The following is a 17943-nucleotide window of genomic DNA, read 5'->3' on the forward strand; positions in this document are numbered from 1 at the left end:
AACCAAATTGGAGATCCATTAAGGGAGGATACATGTAGATGTGGAATCTGCATCCAGGTACTTGAGGCAGGGGCAATAGCCCATTACCATGTAACACAATAGTGTATATATGTGTATTGGTTCATTCTGTTACAGATTTTGCAATTTTTGCAAAGCTGAAGAAGTTGCAGAAGCATTAGTTGGATCTGATCCCTGCTGCCTTTTCAATATTAGAAGACAGAATTACTATAAATCAATTTGGGTTTTCCAGTTACATATTTTGTATTGAAGCCTTCATGTCACATTTCAGAAAACCTTTCGCCACATAAGTTTCTGCAACTGAGTACAGTTGTGACCTAGGCAAATAATAAGTTCATTCTTCACATTATAATGGGAATATTTTCAATAACAACATTTCATTAGCAAATTTACCCAAATGCAAAACGATGATAAGAATAATGGGTTCGGACATCTTCTCTGCAATAGTAAACAATAACTAATTATATTAATAATGAACTAATCCTCAGAGTTATCCATGTATGGACAGATGAATGTAAATCCTTGAATTAATTGTGAAGGGAAGGAAGTTTGTAAAAGTTAAAATATTAGTAGTCTTCCCAAGATGTGTTTTCTTCTCTCAGTTTCAGGGAGATTATTAAAATTCTGTCCATTGCACGCATAGAAAGTGTCCTTTCCTTTGATTGTGGCAGATTTTAAAACATTAGTATTCTATCCTTTAATTTGTACACTTCACAGCAACTGAGCGCAAAGGAAATGATATGAATCAAATATTTAATGCATTTTTTCTTGACTCCGTGCAAAGGCTTGTACTTCTGGCAAGCGGAGAGCTCTTAACTGAGTACAGAAATAGTATGATGAGGTTTTGAAGCATGTTTTACTCTGAAATATTTCCAAATAATATCGCATATCAGAGTACAGATTTAAAGGAGCACACCACTTATCGCATACACAAATACTGATTGTAACTTACATGATAACTACTTGTTTCCTACTATGGGCAGAGCTTAGTTGTAATATTATAGAGCCTTCAATTTAGTTTTTCTCCTGGAGGTAATAAGGCTGAGGTCCCTCGTTGCAGAAACGCATCTATTTTGTTGCTGATTTTGTTGCAATATTTTGAGCCAAAGCCAAAAATGTCTACAAAAGGAATGGGAAATATATAGGAAGCTCTTGTACTTCTACCTTTTGCTCAATCCACTCCTGGCTTTGGCTCCAAAAAAGCAACAAAATCTGCAACAAAAAAAATCTGTATTTCTGCAACATGGAAGCCAAGCTTAAGAGGGACTTGGAACAGAGGGGCAACATGGTGGCTCAGTGGCTAGCACTGCAGCGTTCAAGACCTGAGTTCGAATCCTGCCAAGGACAACATCTGCAAGGAGTTTGTATGTTCTCCCTGTGTTTGCATGGATTTCCTCCCATACTCCAAAGACATACTGATAGTGAAAAATGTAGATTGTGAGGGCCTCATGGGGCTCACAATCTACCTTTTAAAAAAATAAAAGGGACATGGAACATGACCAGGAAAACTAATTTGCATTCTTTTTCTTAAAGGATTTAATGCCTTAACAATACATTGCCATCTTCAGTAAGAATGGGTTCAAGAAATTAAAAATGGATCTAGTTCATTAAACATGCGGATCATCAGAAGACCTGTTATAGAGCAAGTAGAGGTGGGTAGATTCAGACCTACAATATACTAAATCTCTTCTCAGAAAAATACTGAAAGGCTTCATTCACAAGCCAGTATTGTAGTCAGTACTTTGCATCAGTATTTACAGGCTCATCCTGACTTATCTATCCTTTTGACTTGATAAGCCCAGATATATGTCTCGGAAGTTAAGCAGTTTTTGTAAACATGACAATATTTTATGGCAAGTTATCACAATGTGAATTATAGGCTTTTTTTTTTATCTTCTAGTGTCATTGTATTATATTGAAAACTTGGAATACTTACCAAATTGTAGATACTAATCTAGAAGTGTGGACAAATTGGTTTAACCCAAAATCTAGAGTGGGACCAAAAACACATTTTCTGTTTAGGTTCCCTTCTTGGTTTTGATTTACAAATACTGAATCAAATTACTTGCCGAAACACCATCATGTGAAAATGGCCTTACTGGTATTCTACTTGTGTTTGTACTCAGTAGAATTCCTATACAGTGATAAATAGCTATCTCTGTTGACATAATCAAAAAAGTGAACATTATCAATCACTGATAATAATTGCTTATAGGAGTTTTAAAGGGATAAATCAATACCTTATGCTGTCCTGTCTGAGGTCAACACAAGATTCTGACAGAAATGCTGATTTTACTGTTGTGTCTCTTGTCTGCTTACAATGCAGTTTTTGTCTACTTTACACTTTATTAGTGTGCAGTGCTTGGATTTTGCTAAAAACCTTGAAGACCTCTCAATTATATATACAAAAAAACTTCTTAGTCCTTTCTATCAAGGATAAGCATGGATATAAACAAAATGCAAGTTATTAAGAATCTTTTAACACAATGGTTTGCATTATGTGGTCTAGGATAATCTTTGTAGTTGAAAGTGGGTCATTGACCCACTTTGAATGTCCAAGAGAAACCTGGACCACAAGATCTAAACCAGCCAAGGTTAGTTGTAAACTGATTATGTGATCTGGGTTACTTGATCGCTGAACGTGTTATGGAATTGCTATATAAGCTACTTTGACCCTTAATGGAATTTCTACTTGAGTAATTCCCCAGGAAACAGACATTCGGCAAGTAAGTGTTACGGTTCTGTGTATATATATTTATGTTTTAAAAAATACTATATATATATATATATATATATATATATATATATATATAATGTATTTTTTAAAACAACAGAACCTCTAGTCTGCAGAACACTGTAGCAAGGTCCACAGGCCCAGTGGGCGGCTGTATGTCTAAACTCAATGTGAACAGGGTGTAACAAACACTGGTCAAGGTGCGGCGCGGTACTCAATGTGAACAGGGTGCAACTAAACCCTGCCAGTTAAGCTCACTGGCCAGGTGCACCAGTACTGCTGAAACAACAAGGCTGCCAAGGGTTAACTCACCCCAGGTCAGCAAACACACATGCTCCTGCAACAGCTAGGAGTCACCATGAAAGTTTGCATGCTCCTGCAACAGCTAGGAGTTACCAAGTAAGTTTGACAGTCTAAATAAGGCTATCTCAGAGACCAAAACTGCTGCAGCTCCATAGGCTGGAACAGTGTCTACCGCTCCTAGCCCTAGTGCAGAGCTGAAAGTTCAGGGTTTACAGGTCCTAACTAACAGCACCCAGATAGAAGCAGAGGTAACCCCACACAGAGGCCTAGTCTGACAACCTGCCTGCAATGCTGGAGTCTGTCCCTGTACTACTGTCATAAACAAGACTTCCGTGCACTTTCAGTCAAACATTAGTCAAAGTGTGAGCACCCAGTGGGCGTCGGCTCACACTATTTAAAGGGAAGACTCCGGCCAATAGGGGCGATGGTCATGACCTCACCACTCATGCTCAGTAGGGGAGAAATGACACTTAGCTTGTGAGCGGCTCCAAAAGTCTGAGCATGCTCAGTAGGGTGAAAGCTGGACTTAGACTGACCCGCAGGTGGCGCTGTGCACCGGGAGACTAACCTGCGGGACCCAATCCTAACAGTAAGCTTCTGATATAATCCAATACTATTCTGGTTTGCAGAATCTAAAGCACCCCTGATGTTTTTATCAGTGCCCTCCATAAGGCAGGTTCAGGTTTGCCACTGAGGTCTTAGGTTACAAGAAAATACTGTAGGTACTAAATAATAAATACACCTGCAAAGAGAGAATCAAACCAGTAACCCTATGGCAGGCTGTGGGGGTTATAAACAAGCCAAGGTCAAACCAGGAGAGTGTGAAGTTGCTGAAATATAACCAGGTGTGTCAGAGTCAAAGTTGCAGCAAAATTCAGGATGAAACAGATATAGTCAAATTAGAAACAGATGCTGATCCAGAAAGTCAAGCCAAATATCAGGAGATCATTAAAGTCGGGGAGAGATACCAGGAGTAAACAGAGGACCACAAGGAGCCTAGGTGCAGAAAAAGTGCTAAAGCCAAATTTAGACATCCCACCTCAGCCTAGGATTAGACGGTGACCGAAACTCTGATTGGTCTACCTCTTAGAGTTCTGACAGAATGAGCAGACTCACGAGAGATTGACTGTTGAGAAAAGTAACTTTAAAGTTATGGCTGTGAGGTAAAAACGCGGGAACAAAAACATTAACATTTCTAACATAAATTAGCCAAACAATTTACTTTCAATGACCAAGAGTAATCCCATCATTCTAGGAATAGGGGAATTCAGTATAAATTTTATTTGTGATGAGTCAATCTGCTCATTTCTCTCTGATTTGGTTAATCATACTGACCCATAGAATACAGGTGAAAGCAAAACTCATAAAAAAGTAGCACAAACACAGTTTTTCTTACATTCCACCCCATTCTGATTTTTTCCCCAGGTTTCCAGTACATTTTACAGAATATTAATTTATACGACTACAACATATAATTTGTCCCACAAATATTGAGTCCTCACATGGCTCTGTGAACTGAAAAAAAAAAAAAAAAACAATGGGGTTTGGAAGGTGGAGAGTCAAAAACAAAAATAAAAAAAAATGCCTGTGGCGGGAAGGGGTTAAACAGGCTTTAGTAAAAACCCAAGCTACAGAATTTATTATCAAGAATGTATCAGATACACATTTGGATACTGCAGTCTATCAGGAATCAAGATGGAAAAGCTATGTCCTTAGCAAAGAAGGCGTTAAAAAGCTGTAACTGATTAGATTCAATGTAACTGAGCAGAGTATGGAAGGTCCCATGGTCAACCCATCAGCTGCTGAATCTTATAGCCAAAGGAAAGATAAAACCCCAAGTGTATTCTTGTCATGCATTTGTTACAATACATACAGTAGACACAAACCAAGAAATCTGCAAGAAATCACTGGAAGAAAACTGTAGTCACATAATGTTACTTGCTACAAATTGCATTATAGCAGCAGATCTTATTGAAAATGGGAAAGAGAAACACCACATATAAATGATGTGTGTTAGGCCAAATTTTACACCATATTTTACATTTTCACTGCAATTTTCTTTAAAAGTCAATGTTGATGGGAATAAATACAGTAAAATGTCTTTCGGAAGCCAAGATTTTTGAGGGTATTAAATTTGAGGTAGCGCGTGTCAAATATTATTATCGAGTTCCGCGTCTTCCAGATAACAGGAATAAATTATTTTCTGGAACTTTTTGCCTTGGTCAGGACGATTTCTCATGGCCTTGAGGTAAAGAGCCCATTCTATCAATTTGAAACGGAGTTAAAGTTATTCTGACCCTTTCTAAAGTTATACAGTACATCATAACTTTTTATATACGTCTGTTCCAGGCAATTTCAATGCAACTAACTAATGTACTACAGTTATCGTCTTTTATTTAAATGGCCGTGCTCTTTGACTTTCTCATTCTAAGGCACCTAATTATTGTTTTTTTTAGCATTGTAATAGATGCACATTAGATTTACATTATTTTTTAATGTAGCTTTTACATTCTAAAATACTGATGGATTGTTATATATCTGTGGCCAAAAGCGCACTTAGTAGATGCAATTACATTTTAGTGTAAATGCACCATAAGTATTGTTACCACAATACCTATGTCAGCACAATAAACAGCTGCATAGTACAAATGAATAACCTTAGAAGTGATCAAGCATAGTGATAGTCAGAAATATATACGGAAGGATCTGTACTCAAAATATGCTACAATAAAGAGTAGTTTCACCTTTCATTTAGCAGTTTTTTAAAAATTTACAAAAAAAGTAAATGTGTAAATATCGTGTTTTACTTCTCCTGGTACAGAATGATCATGAATTACAGATTTCATTATGCTTCAGAGCTACGTTCTTATGTCTATCACTTAAGTTGTCAATAAACAGATCTCCTTAAAGGGATTCTATCATTAGAATCCGGTTTTAAGCTAAACCCATATTGGAATATCTTTAAGAAAGGCTATTCTTCCTCTTCCTTTAGATGTCTTCTCTGCGCTGCCGTTCCTTAGATATCCCAGTTTTTGTCTATATGTTAATTAGTTTTCTGGCAGCACTGGGGGCATCTCCAGTGCTACGAGAAAACTATCCAGCGTTGCCTTCTTCTTGTTTGCCTCCTAAGCCTCTTCTTCCTTGTCCTGTCATGACTTCTTCAAAATGCACCGTCTGAGCATGTCCATCACTATTTTCCTGTGGCCGAATGGGAGAGGCCACAGATATATCGCCGACGGACATCCACAGAGGCGGCGATCAAGAAGAATGCAGCATTGGATAGTTTTTTTGCAGTACTGGGGATGCTCCCAGTGCTGTTTTAGCACTTATGACTGCCCCCCATGCTGCCAGAAAACTAATTAGCATATGGATGAATACCGGGATATCTAAGAAATGGCAGTGTGGAGAAGACAACTAAAGGAACGGGAATAATAGCATTTCTTAAAGGGGTTGTCCCATCACAAGGATCCTATCTATACTGCTTGTTAATGTGGATGTAAGACTTTTCCTAAATACATTGCTTCAGCAAAACTGCTTTGTTTGTCCACTATTTTACTTTATTCAATTCATTGTGGCCACAGCCCTGACTTAGCTGCTCATGAGTCAAGTGATGTATCTGCTGCTCTCAGGGGGGAGGGAGGAGGGGCTAAGTGCAGGGAGCCAGCCTGTGTATCTAGCTATTCCTGTGTCTACACCACGTGACCTAGCTCACTGCTATCAGATAGGGGAGAGGAGCTGCTTTCATTTCTTCTGTTCTCCCAGTTATCAGGCTAGCTAATTCAATTGTGTTCATTATGGCAGAGACAGGTAGTCTCTGTATGTAACACAGAATGGAGTTGCTGCTGCCTGTACTTCATAGTCCAATATGGGTGGGCGGAGCTACACGCAAATTTTGGGGCGGAGCTAAACGACAGGTTGCATGTGAAACCCCGCCCACCAAATGATGCAAGAAACCAGGAAGAAAGAAGATTTTACAGCAGTAAAGACTGATGAGTATGTGAGGTGGGAATACCCCTTTAAGGTTATTCTGATGTGGGTTTAGCTTAAAATGGGATTCTAATGATAGAATCCCTTTAAGGATTAGCTGTGTTTCTTGTGAAAGGTTGACCAATAAAGGCCACCCCTATCCATGTGCACTATTAGGTGACCAAAGTGAGGTATTGTAACAGGGCAGAAATAATTTACTAAAGCAATGTAGCAGCACAGGAATAGTTCCAGTGATGTCACAAGGCACATATTACTATCACAGTGATGTTATAGTATATTGAAATAGCCAAATACATTTCAAAAGGGGTTTTACGACCCCCAAAGCATTTTTGATATCCATGACCTATCCTTAGGATAGGTCATTTTTCTCAGATTGGCGGAGGCTTAATATGAACACTTGCCATGGCCGCCATATCTATAGGATCTATATGGTCTTTGCAGCCTGAAGCAGACTACTCTGTACACTGTGTAGAGGCTATGCCAAGACACTGCTGTTTAGCTTGCAGCACCCCCACCAATATGATATTGGTAACATATCCTAAGAATAGGCCATCAGTTCATAGTTTTGGGAAATCCCAATAAAAACATACATTTTTGCATAAGGAGTTTTGCAGCTTGGCTGCCTTCTTGCTGTTGAATTTCTTGCCGGCTGTGACTACTAGGGCCGATCAGCGGCCTCCGGAAGGGAGCCAGGGACGTCACAGGTAGTGATATCCCCGATTCCCTTCTTGAGGCCACTGATTGGTCTCAGCTGTCATGTGTGGTGAAGACAACAGCGGAGCTGCTGGATTAGACGGCACAGCGAGGCCCCTGGAGCACTAGGGACTGGTGAGTAAAGTTTTATTTTATTTTTTCACCTCCTATTGCCTAATTAATAAATAAAATTTTAGCCTGGACAATACCTTTAAATGTAGCATTTATGCACATACCCATAGTCTCCTGGTCTGACACCACAATAAATAATATTATTATTATTATTATTATTATTATTATTATTATTATTATTATTATTATTATTAATAGTGGAACAAGCAAAGAACTATTGATTAAGTGCCAGAACAAACCTATAGAGAGGGAATATTGGTAAGTGGAGAAATATTAAAAAGTGCCTACACAAATAACTAAAAAGATTGACACGCTAAGTTAGATATGAATGGGGAATAAACTAAACGCATGAATATCTAGAATAGAATCTAAGCGACACAGTATGCTGTAACAAAATGTAATGTTATGTTACTGTGACATATATTCAGTCTTCTGCTCTTTACCTACTTTGGACAAAAAGTTAGCGTCCTCGTGTCTCCTATATACATGATATTTTTTCTACACGGGTCTTTCCTGCTGACAGGATTTGGATGGAATTATGTGCTGTATTGAAATGCTTTCCATTTTCCAGACAAAACAGGTATATGCTTCAAAATGCAAAAGCTGCAAATCAAGATTGCTTACACATTACCTTCCAGGATCCAGGGCTGGTTTGTTTTTCCCTTTCTGACCTAGAATAAAGGCTATGAATAGCACATGCATTAGATGCTGACTACATGCTTCCTGCAACCAGTTGATAAGCCTTCACTGTTGTGTGTCTATCAAAAGCCAGATCCAACTACAATGTCCTGTCATTCTAGTCTATACTTACCGCATCACTGCTGTTTTATGTGTTTCGCACATAGTGCTGTTCTTTACACCGTCCTTTAACCTATATATTTTCATGTCAAAATAAAATTGCAAAGTAGCAATAGTACAGTCAAGAGAAACAGCACAGAAAGCCATCATTGTTCCTCGCTGTATGAGATGTATGCATATTTCATTATATGGAAGATTGTAATTAACATCCTATGACAAAAGATTCAAGACGCATATGAATATATTGTACTGTAATCTTTATGTTTTTGTTTTATTTTCAATATTCATTTTGGTCATATTTGTTATTAATCTATTCATTCTAATTTCATTTGTTCATAAGCTTTTATTGCCTTTTATGGTCACAAAAGTGTGATAAACTGCATAAATAATAAAATACTTCAATATTGTAAAACCCCAAGAGATATAGGCAAGTCTAAGCTCTTTTCTCATTCCTAAACCCCAACATGGCTTCCCTTTCCATTTCCCTTCTTCGCCACAGACATTGTAGATGGCTAGAATGGTGGCTCAGTGGTAACACTGTTGACTAACAGTGCTGAGATCCTGGCTCTTCTCTCATTCCTAGACCACAACATGGCTTCCCTTTCCATTCCCCTTCTTCACCACAGACATTATAGATGGCTAGAATGGTGGCTCAGTGGTTAGCACTGTTGACCATCAGTGCTTGGGTCCTGGCTCTTTTCTCATTTCTAGACCACAACACAACTCCCTTTTCCATTTGTATTTTTCACTACAGACATTGTAAATGACTAGAATGGTGGCTTAGTGGTTAGCAATGTTGACTAACGGTGCTTGGGTCCTGACTTGTCTCTCCTTTCTAGATCCCAACATGGTTTCCTTTTCCATTTGTCTTCTTCCCCACAGACAGTGTAGATGGCTAGAATGGTGGCTTAGTGGTTAGCACTGTGACTAACAATGCTCAGGACCTGGCTTGTCTCTCATTCCTAGATCCCAACATGGTTTCCTTTTCCATTTGTCTTTGTCACTACAGACATTGTAGATGGCTAGAATGGTGGCCCAGTAGTTAGCACCATTGACTTACAGTGATCTGGTCTTGGGGTCAAATTTAACCAAGGGCTGCAGCTTCATAGATTTTATGTGCTTGTGAGGGTTTACTCTCACATGACAAAATATACTGATAGGTAAAGTGACTTCCTGTAAACAACTGACCTTAGTAAGCACTGGGAATGAGCATCTGAACCACAGGCAAATCCTCCTACTTTTTTGAGTCCCTTGTGTGAGGACTATGCATTACAAATAGTTGCCTTTATTATGGCTTCAAACCTAAAGTAAGTATAAAGACAATAAGGGATGACATTTCTTTTAAATATCAAAGATTACAAGGCCACTAGCCCACCAGGGGTCATTTGTGAGAAGATTAGCATAGTTTTCTGAAAGCACCTGGGGCCTTTCCTTAGATACATGGATTTTAAAGACAATATCATGCCTTAAGTCACATAGTGCATCCTAGAACTGACCTGCTTTTGTCCTACTGTGATTTATTATGGCAGTATTTATTCTTCCTATAAGACAAGTTTCCTTTTATAGTTCACTGCAATAAAATATACAGAGAGGAACACTCTTCATTTTTTCTCTTTCGTTTTATCAACTATAATTTCTCCTAAATATCATAGTTTGTGATAGTCTTTACCAACTTAGAATAAGTTGCATTAAACAACAGCAAAGTCAGCAAAGTGTCCCACATAAATAGTGCCATGAGGGTGCTACCTGCCAGAATAGGACTGTGTACAAGTTTTAATCTTAGTGCAATTTATTTTACAATATATTGTTGTAAAATACAAAACTCCAAATGACAAAAAAAATTAGTTAAAGGGGTTGTCTCTCAATTGAAACACTAGAAATGAGCAAATCAGATTGTAACCTGCAAAGTTTGTTAAATATTTTCCAAAAATGTAAGGTTCAGCTTAACCCAAATTTGTTGACGTTTGCTGCTCATGAATAGGGTTGAGCCGATCTTGACTTTTCAGGATCGATTTGAAAATCCGATTTCCAATCATTTTTCATTTGAACCCGATCTTGATCCCAATTCCAATCCCAATGCAAGTCAATGGGATTTTTTTTATTAATCGGAGATCGGATTTCAAAAGCAATCCTATTCACTATACAGCATGGAATCTAACAATTGAACGCTTTAATTGTTAGAATCCACGCTGTGTAATGAATCACTAAGTAGCCAGAGAATTTTTTTTTAATCCTCTGGCTACTTAGTCCCCCCTGGTGTCCACTTACCTGCAGAGATGGCTGCTCCGGTGCCTGGTGTTCTTCTTCGCCTCGCTACTGCTCCACACTGCTCTTCTCGCCTCGCTGCCCCCTGCCTCCCAGATTAGGAGAGTGTGGGCGGGTTAGGAGAGTGTGGGCGGGTTAGGAGAGTGTGGGCGGGTACTGGGAGGGGGGACCCGCCCACACTCTCCAACCTCTATCAATTACTCAGTTTTCTAGATCTCTGCTTGCTGTCATTCATTCTGTTACTTCTAGTGGATAAAACTCTGACCATGGTCTTGTGATGAGCATACAAGCGTCGCTTGTTATAGTCACAGCACAGTAATCAGACATCTGCCTGGTAATAAGATGTGCACCTGTGTGATCACCATTGAATTGATACAGAAAGAATATTGGAAAATTGTACAACTTTTTATTATACAAACACTGACATCTGTCTCTAAATATTGGTCTGAAAGTTGCCAAGCCCTTTAAGGCTGAGGCCCCATGTTGTGGAAACGCAACTTTTTTTGTTGAAGATTTTGCTGCAATTTTTTTGAGCCAAAGCCAAGAATGGTTACAAAAGGAATGGGAAGTATATAGGGAATTCTTATACTTCTGCCTTCTGCTCATTTCATTCCTGGCTTTGGCTCAAAAAATGCAACAAAATCTCCAACAAAAAAAGCTGCGTTTCTGCAACATGGAGCTTTAGTATAAAAATGTAGCATACTAAACTAACAGATCCACTTTAACTGTGACAAGTTCTAGAGAGAGATAAACACCATTCTAGTGCTGTATATCAAGGGGTTATCCGAGATTAGAAAACATAGCTGCTTTCTTTCAGAAAAAATCTCCAATTCTTCATCACATAAATTGGTGACATGGCCATGCTGCCATGCCCCTATTTGAAAGGGATTAAGCTGTAAGGGTGAGTTCACATAGAGTAAAGTGACACGGTGCTATTTTGCGGCCGTGATTTGTGCCAGATTATCAGCCAAAATACATTGTGTGAATGCACCCTTACATGACCAATGGATATGAAGTCACTTCCAGAGAAGAGAAAGGGGAGTTCTTTCAGAAAGAAATGTGCCATGAGGGGCCACACGGTGGCTCAGTGGTTAGCACTGCAGCCTTTGAGCGCTGGAGTCTTGGTGTTCAAATCCCGCCAAGGGCAAAAAACCATCTGCAAGGAGTTTGTATGTTGTCCCTGTGTTTGCATGGATTTCCATCCCATATTCCAAAGACATACTGATAGGGGGAAAAAAATGTACATTGTGAGCTCTATGTGGGGCTCACAATCTACATAAGAAAAAAAAGAAATGAGCCATGTTTTCTATCATTAATATAGATGAGCGAGTAGTGTTCGATCGAATACTACGGTTTTCGAGATACTCATACACTATCGAACACTACTAGCTGTTCGAAGTTTAAGGTTCGATGCAGAACCAGCGTTGATTTGGCAGAATGCTACAGTCCTATGAAAAAGTTTGGGCACCCCTATTAATCTTAATCATTTTAGTTCTAAATATTTTGGTGTTTGCAACAGCCATTTCAGTTTGATATATCTAATAACTGATGGACACAGTAATATTTCAGGATTGAAATGAGGTTTATTGTACTAACAGAAAATGTGCAATATGCATTAAACCAAAATTTGACCGGTGCAAAAATATGGGCACCTCAACAGAAAAGTGACATTAATATTTAGTACATCCTCCTTTTGCAAAGATAACAGCCTCTAGTCGCTTCCTGTAGCTTTTAATAAGTTCCTGGATCCTGGATAAAGGTATTTTGGATCATTTCTTTCTACAAAACAATTCAAGTTCAGTTAAGTTTGATGGTCGCCGAACATGGACAGCCCGCTCTCAAATGATCTGAAAACAAAGATTGTTCAACATAGTTGTTCAGGGGAAAGATACAAAACGTTGTCTCAGAAATTTAACCTGTCAGTTTCCACTGTGAGGAACATAGTAAGGAAATGGAAGACCACAGGGACAGTTCTTGTTAAGCCCAGAAGTGGCAGGCCAAGAAAAATATCAGAAAGGCAGAGAAGAAGAATGGTGAGAACAGTCAAGGACAATCCACAGACCACCTCCAAAGAGCTGCAGCATCATCTTGCTGCAGATGGTGTCACTGTGCATCGGTAACAATACAGCGCACTTTGCACAAATAGAAGCTGTATGGGAGAGTGATGAGAAAGAAGCCGTTTCTGCACGTACGCCACAAATAGAGTTGCCTGAGGTATGAAAAAGCACATTTGGACAAGGCAGCTTCATTTTGGAAACAAAAATTGAGTTGTTTGGTTATAAAAAAAGGCGTTATGCATGGCGTCCAAAAAGAAACAGCATTCCAAGAAAAACACATGCTACCCACTGTAAAATTTGGTGGAGGTTCCATCATGCTTTGGGGCTGTGTGGCTAATGCCGGCATCGGGAATCTTGTTAAAGTTGAGAGTCGCATGGATTCCACTCAGTATCAGCAGATTCTTGAGAATAATGTTCAAGAATCAGTGACGAAGTTGAAGTTACGCTGGGGATGGATATTTCAGCAAGACAATGATCCAAAACACCGCTCCAAATCCTCAGGCATTCATGCAGAGGAACAATGACAATGTTCTGGAATGGCCATCCCAGTCCCCAGACCTGAATATCATTGAACATCTGTGGGATGATTTGAAGCGGGCTGTCCATGCTCGGCGACCATCTAACTTAACTGAACTTGAATTGTTTGTCCAAAATACCTTTATCCAGGATCCAGGAACTGATTAAAAGCTACAGGAAGCGACTAGAGGCTGTTGTCTTTGCAAAAGGAGGATCTACTAAATATTAATGTCACTTTTCTGTTGAGGTGGCCATACTTTTGCACCGGTCAAATTTTGGTTTAATGCATATTGCACATTTTCTGTTAGTACAATAAACCTCATTTCAATCCTGAAATATTACTGTGTCCATCAGTTATTAGATATATCAAACTGAAATGGCTGTTGCAAATACCAAAATATTTAGAACTAAAAATGATTAAGATTAATAGGGGTGCCCAAACTTTTTCATAGGACTGTATATATTCTACCAATCAATGCTGGTTCTTTTCTTACCTTTAGAAGTGTTCTCCGTGCAGCTTCCCAGCGGCATCTTCCGGCTGGAATTCACTCTGCCTAGGCATCCGGCCTAGGCAGAGCCGACTGCACATGTGCGCATGCGCAGTCGGCTCTGCCTAGGCCCTGATGCCTAGGCAGAGTGAATTCCAGCCGGAAGACGCTGCAGGGGCGCTGCACCAGGAGAAGACTTCAAGGGGAATCCAGCCCGACCGTCACTCGTGGACTTGGTAAGTATAATGTTATCGAATTTTGCCTACCCCTGAAACGAGCATTTCCTCCCATAGACTATAATGGGGTTTGAAATCCGTTCGAACAGCCGAACAGTGTGCGGCTGTTCGAATCAGATTTCGAACCTCGGACATTTTAGTGTTCGCTCATCTCTAATCATTAACCTTAGCGAAATACCAACTTTAAATCCCAGACTAAATAACGGTGACTGGTCAATGTTTTATTGTTGTATGCTAAAGATTTTTATCTTATGTGATGCAATATTCAAGCATTCTGTGCCACCAATAATTAATTGCAACCAGCAAGATTTTTTTTTTTTTTTTTAATGTAGATTGTGAGACCCACATAGAGCTCACAATGTACATTTTTTCCTTATCAGTATGTCTTTTTGGAGTATGGGATGGAAATCCACGCAAACACGGGGAGAACATACAAACTCCTTGCAGATGTTTTTTTTTTTTTACCTTTGGCAGGATTCGAACCAAGGACTCCAGCGCTGCAAGGCTGCAGTGCTAACCACTGAGCCACCGTGTGGCCCCTTCAGCAAGATTAACAGTACCAGGTAGAGTGAACTATAACCACTAATTTGTAACCATCAAGAGTAGAGATGAGCGAACACTAAAATGTTCGAGGTTCGAAATTCGATTCGAACAGCCGCTCAATGTTCGTGTGTTCGAACGGGTTTCGAACCCCATTATAGTCTATGGGGAACAGATACTCGTTAAGGGGGAAACCCAAATCCGTGTCTGGAGGGTCACCAAGTCCACTATGACACCCCAGGAAATGATGCCAACACCTCTGGAATGACACTGGGACAGCAGGGGAAGCATGTCTGGGGGCATCTAACACACCAAAGACCCTCTATTACCCCAACATCACTGCCTAACAACTACACACTTTCCACATTCAAAAAAACCTCTATCAAAGTGGGAAAATACCTGGAAACCTTCTTTACTCCCCAAATGGATGGACACAAACCCCAATTTAAGCTCAACAAACAGTAACAACCACCCCTTTAAATCACGTTCCCCATGACAACCACAAATGGAATAGGCAATGGGAATTCCAAAAGCCCTCACCCTTAACTGTCATTTTGTGTGTGTGTGTGTGTGTGTGTGTGTGTGTGAGATGTGGTAAGACCTTCCAAAATTCACTTTTCTAGCCCTTAACATGAGCCCTTCCAAACAAAGTTACATGACCTTAAGCTGAGCTACCAGCAGAGATTGAGGCCCTTGGCATGAGTAGAGCCTTGCACCAGCAGTGTTTTTGGCACTTAGGGTGAGTTGAGCCTTGTACCAGCGTGTGTCCCTTAACATCAGGCGGGCCCTAAGTTCTGCGCTTTGCACAAAAGTTCCACATTAACTAGGCTGAATGGTACAAAGATTAGTAGGCCCGAGAACCAGGAACAGGTCTTGCAATGGCTGTCGGATAACGCTTAAAGCACATTGTCCACCAGCCAGTCAGCCTCTACCTCCTCTTACCCAACAGTCTTGTCCTCCTTCCACCCAAAATTCCCAATCTTCCCAGAACAATAACCCCAACTGTCCCTGCTCCCCAGAGCTGTTCTCCCTTCCTTTGACTGTACCGCAACCTGCCCCTCCATTTCGCGATTCCACGGACCTAACAGACGAGTATCTGTGTCCAGATGCTCAAACACTAGAGTCTCCTCCATTCCATCTCCGGTCGATTTGGTGGCGGATGACCAGCAACCCACCCTCATCGACGACGATGAGACGCAGTTGCTGTCAGGGCAGCCAGTTGACATGCGCATTGTGCAGGAGGAGGAGGCGAGACAGGAGTTGGAAGAGGAGGTGGTGGACGACGAGGACACCGACCCCACCTGGACAAGGCAGATGTCAAGCTGGGAAAGTAGTGTGGATGTTGAGGCAGGTGCAGCACCAAAAAGGGTAGCTAGAGGCAGAGACATGTCCAGAGGCAGAGGTCAGCTGCTTTGCCGAAGCCAGGCCAGACCCGGAATGTCCGAAGATGTTCCCTTTTGTACCCAGCCCAGAAAAACTCCCCCATCGAGGGCACGTTTCTTGAAGGTGTAGAGTTTTTTCAAGGAATGCGCCGAGGACAGATATAGTGTCGTCTACACAATTTGCCTCTCGAAATCGAGTAGGGGCCCTGAGAAGAGCAACCTGTCCACCACTTCAATGCACCGTCATTTGGAATCCAAGCAATGGAATCAGTGGCAGGCAGCAACGGCAGGACAAACGTCGCCCGCCGTTCATGCCACTGCCTCTGCTCACAGTGCTGGCAATGCACTCCAGAGGACGAGCCAGGACATCACTTCATCTGCCTCCGCCACTTTGTTGACTTCTCCCTCATCCTCCCCTGTTTCTGTCTTATCTCCTTCTCCTGCACCATCAAAGGCACCATCAGGCGCTTCTTTACAACAACCCACCATCTCTCAGACATTGGAGCGCCGGCAGAAATACACCGCTAACCACCCACCCACGCAAGCCTAGAACGCCAACATCGCTAAACTGCTGGCCCAGGAGAGGTTGGCGTTCCGGCTTGTTGAAACTCCCGCCTTCCCGGACCTGATGGCAACTGTGGCACCTCACTATGCCGTCCCTAGCCGTCTCAACTTCTCCCGGTGTGGCGTCCCCGCCTTGCACCAGCACGTGTCACTCAACATCAGGTGGGCCCTTAGTTCCGCGCTTTGCTGCAAGGTCCACTTGACCACCGACACTTGGACAAGCGCCTGTGGTCAGGGATGCTGCAGTGCTTATCTTTAATGACAGGCAGGGTGAATGTGGTGGAGTCTGTTCCCCGGGTGCAAACTGGGGTGGCCTATCTCCTCTCCCAGGCCAAAATTCATGGCAGGAGTAGACTGAAACCCTACGACGCTGCAACCTCCACCACAGCTACTAGCGGCAAACGCTAAAACACTGGTGTGGGGAGACGTCAGCAGGCGGTGCTGAAGCTCATCAGCTTGGGGGACAGACAGCACAGTGCCTCCGAGGTCAGGGATGCCATCCTGGCTGAGATGGCATTTTTTTTTCCCTGCTACACCTGGGGCCTGGCATTTTTACGCCTGTGATAATGGCTGAAACCTGGTAGCGGCTCTGGAGCTTGCCAGCCTCCAACACGTTCCATGTTTGGCCCACGTCTAACCTAGTGGTGCAAAGTTTTTTAAAAACATACCCAAATGTACCGAAGCTACTGTTGAAAATGCGGCGCTTGTGCGCCCACTTTTGCAAGTGCACAGGAGTCGCTGCTAGCCTAAAAACACTCTAGCAAGGCCTACATCTGTCCAAACACAGGCTGTTGTCCGTCATTCACACACGCTGAAACCCTACAATACCATATCTTGAGCAGGGTGTGTGAGCTGCACAGACCTTTGATGGAGTTCCATCTACAAAACCCAAGGGTTCCTCAAAGTCAGCAACCAAAGTTTCTGCACCATGAGTTTCCAGGGGTGGCAGAGTTATGGCTAGGGGAAGAGGCATGGATAGGGATGATGTCTAGGGGCAAAAGCAGTGTGGATGTGGAGGCAAGCTAAGCAGGAAAAACTGGGGGTACAAGCTAAGGCATGGACTGGGGTGATGTCTAGGGGCAAAAGCAGTGTGGATGTGGAGGCAAGCTAAGCAGGAAAAACTGGGGGTACAAGCTAAGGCATGGACTGGGGTGATGTCTAGGGGCAAAAGCAGTGTGGATGTGGAGGCAAGCTAAGCAGGAAAAACTGGGGGTACAAGCTAAGGCATGG

This window comes from Leptodactylus fuscus, chromosome 11 (genome assembly GCF_031893055.1).
Source record: "Leptodactylus fuscus isolate aLepFus1 chromosome 11, aLepFus1.hap2, whole genome shotgun sequence".
NCBI lineage: Eukaryota > Metazoa > Chordata > Amphibia > Anura > Leptodactylidae > Leptodactylus > Leptodactylus fuscus.